This window comes from Panicum virgatum, chromosome 8N (genome assembly GCF_016808335.1).
Source record: "Panicum virgatum strain AP13 chromosome 8N, P.virgatum_v5, whole genome shotgun sequence".
Classification (NCBI taxonomy): domain Eukaryota; kingdom Viridiplantae; phylum Streptophyta; class Magnoliopsida; order Poales; family Poaceae; genus Panicum; species Panicum virgatum.
Window position 1 is genome coordinate 48,195,494 of NC_053152.1, and position 4,033 is coordinate 48,199,526.

Consider the following 4,033-nt stretch of genomic DNA (forward strand, 5'->3'; position numbering starts at 1 on the left):
TTCATTATAGGGCCACGTCACAAGAATAATATAAAAGTATTATTGCCCAACATAATCACAAACTTAGGTGCGGTGCATTGGTAAGGTACCCAGGTCTTATCGCCATGGCCCGGGTTCGAACCCTCGTTACTCTCCGAACCTCTTTTTTATACAAATTATTAAAACATGTGATTTTAGTATATAAATATAGTCATACTAGCCATCATTTCAACTGAAGGTGTAGAGCAGTTGGTAGGGCGTGAGCTTCTTATCTTGAAGACCAGGGTTCTATGCGCTATAAGCGCACGTTACTTTTTATTTTTCCAAATTAAAGCACGAAGATTAGTATATAAAGGATAATACCAAAACTATTTGCTGATGAAGGTGTAGAATAGTGGTATGGTGCGGCAGCCAGGTTTTTGGTGACCAAGGTTCGAATGCTCCATTCCTTCTTTTTTTAACCCAAAATTTTTTATCGTTATTTTTTTGTTGAACAGCCTTTTTGGTTTTCTTATCACCAATTCTGCGGGAGTATTTTTTTTCTTCCATCACACGCAAATAAAGGCAACTTATTTTTTCTTATTTCCTACCTTGCACAACACCCACGTTTCTTAAGAAGAAGTAATGCATCTTATTTTCTTTAAAGTAAGCCACATATTTGTTTTGTCAAATTTGTGGTTGAGCATAGTATCAAATCCACACACAAAACAAAGGCAACTTATTTTTTCTCACTAACACAAAATGATGAATGTCAAAACATATAGTTAAAATAACTATGACGATTTCTATGACATTAATGGTAAAACATCATGTTTTGTGTGCTCAATTATGACGAATTCAATAAAACGTCATATTTTGTGGGCTCAATTATGACGAATTCAATAAAACGTCACAAAGTTCTGGGCCTAAGGTCCATACATTCAAATTCGTCATAGATTGTGTGCAATTGTGACGCTCAACTAAAATGTCATAAAATTTTCGTCATAGATCACCACATTTCTTGTAGTGAAACTAATATTAGAGAAGGGTTTATAAACGACCCGAACAACACACCACTACGAAAAGAGGGGTCTTACATGACCCGGCTACACGCCACACTAGCGAAGGGTTATCCTACATGACTCGAACTACCGAGCCACAAAAGAATTCTCAACCCAAGGTTAGCATAGAGCACTACGTTGGTCATCCTACCCAACTATCCTACAGTTAGGCTACACTGCAAGGGGAGAATCGACGCTATCCAGCTATGTCCTCACGGAGTCCCAGGTCCCGACTCGACTCCAAACACTCCCTCAATCTCCTCCGGGTCTTCTTCTTCTTCTTCTTCTTCTTCTTCTTCTTCTTCTTCTTCTTCTTCTTCTGACTCCTCCTCCTCGGCTGCTTCGACCTCCATGTCTGCCACTGCCTGCACCTGAGCCTGGACGTCCTCAATCAACTCATGGGCCTGCTGAAGCTGCCCCTCAAGGTGTTGCACCATTTGAGTCCTATTCTCTAGCTCCTCATGCATCTCCTGAATCCTTATGTTTCTAGCTCTGGACTTAGCCTTCAGGGTCTTAATCTTGTTCTGGGCGCCAATCATGTTTTGCTCATGGATATGAGCCTCTCGAGCCTTGCTCCTCCATATCACATTCTCCTCACGAAGCTGCTCGTACATGTTGATCAGACCAGAGGAGTAGCTAAACGAGAGGGCCGTCCTGACATTGTAGTCGGGCATCATGTAGTTCATGTTGCGGTTCACCCAATCTGAATAGGCTTGAGTGGTCTCATCCTTCAGAGGAATAACACTATAGGGAGTATCCATAACCTCGGCATTATGCTTCTCCGAGAACTCCTCAATGGCCTTCCTAGCAGCGATCTCCCAGGAGTCTGCTAGTTTTCTTCCATACACTGTGAGCTGCCACGAGTCCCATTCCAAGCGAGCGGGGCAAGCAGGAATCTTCACTATCATCTGACAGCACTCGGTGCCCAACAAGCTAGACTCGTGTCCTGAGTACTGTGGGGGCTTAGTGTAGTCAAACGCCCTGAGCATCTGCCACAGCAGACGAGGAAAGTGGCCGATGTGGAGGGCATTGGAGTGCGCCCAACCCTCAGTGTCCATGATCACGTGCGTGAAGCTAGCCATCTGTAAGAACACATAGCGCTAACGTAAGCCATAGTTTTCGAAAGAAACAGATTTAAATTTGGCAACGCAACATAAATAAATTTTTGAAGAACGCATAGTAAAAACATGGCGATCAAAATAAATTTTTATGAAGCTCAACCGTAAACAAACAAGGCGATCAACCAACTCGGATATGCAAGATGCAAGATGCATGCACGTTCTATCGTTTCTCACCCAAACAAGTACCAAAATATGGTATACGAGGATGACCGGTGGCACAATTAGGTACTCTCCCTATATATAAACTAGTCGTTCCTACGATCAAGGATTTCATAGCACGCTTAACGTGGTTAGTTACCTGCACAAGAACACAGAGTATAAATAACCACTTCTGTACCCTTCGTGCCAGCACTCACGAACGGCACCCATGTGTCCTACGCCACACGGGTAACGCATATGCTATTTTTCACATATTCACACATACATTACCATCCACTATAGAGATGGCACCCAGATGTTCGACGCTGAATGGGCAGCGCTGCATACGTCATAACAATGTATTCACTTCCCGTACACTCGTCTTACGGGACATCCAAGGGTAGATGTGTCCCAAGGGTCACGGTCATGGCCAACCGCATGACAGGTTTACATCTCGTAACATTGCCTTACAAGATGACCGTGATTACAATCACACGGTATGAAATCCGCACTCCATATCAGGTGGCAGATAGCGACAGGTTCGTTTGAATTGAGCCTTATCACCTCCTCGTATGCTTATCATACGAGACCCGCGCACGTATGAAATACGTGGGCTATTCTAAAGGACTACCAAGAATACTTACCTTGCTTACCTTAGCGTAGGTGCGTCGTTACTGTGCAAGAAATAAGGTTTAACAAAAAAATAAAAGCTAGAAGTGCTGGAATAAAATAGATACTTAGATGCCACCTAACTCATGTAACATAATTAGGGCATACGAACTATCTATCCTATTCCTTAGCGCATCTAGCGTCAACTTTTCGAAAAACCCGAAATCGTTGCAAGGTAAGAGTTACTTAACTTAATTAAGGACGCCAATAGTCACCCCAGTGCAATTTAGAGCTCTGATGCCAGCTGTAGCAGCACCGTCTAAATTAGACCGGCTTAAATGCACTAATCATCATCTTAATACTTAATCAAGTTACTGTGCACTTAAAATGGTGTAATCTGACAGGCTGTCAGGTAAATCTCGATTAAACTACTGTACTCCAGGATCACAATTGCACTAGTAGACCCATACGAAGACGAGCACAGGTGATACAAGCATACAGAAAACCTCAAATTAATTTACAACACGAGTTTTACATAAAAGGTTTGAATACAAACGCAGAGTTCAAATACATAGCGGAAGTTTAAAAAAAAACCGAGTTCGAAATACAATACGGTAATCACGACGACGATACAAAGTGAGCTCCACATCCTGCCCACCGATGTGATGCCAACCTGCCCGATCTTCACGGGGAAGACGGGGCCCACTCGACGGTCCACCTAGGAGGAAGCGGTTGTCCAATCCAGGACGCACAGACCTCCTCGAAGTCAGCGGGGACACAACCTGCTCAGGAGGGTTACAACAATAACCCTGAGTATGCTAATACTCAGCAAGGCTTACCCGACTATGGGTATACTTAGCCCATTAACTAGACATGCAAGCTTTTTGGCTCTGGAGTTCTTTTGCCGAAAGGCTGCTAGCAGTGAATCCTTACTTTCAATATTTTAGCTCCATTTAGTATATCAAGTATTAACTAAATTCGCCTAAGTAACTGGAGCACACATGGTGGATCAGGTTATCCTTCAGTAAACACAATCAACTGTTTCATTTCATTCTCACTTCCATCCTTTACTACGATGTGACAGAGAGATCAAGGTTCTCTTATCCGAGAGAGAAGGCGAATCGATCCGATTTAACCTTGCAAGGT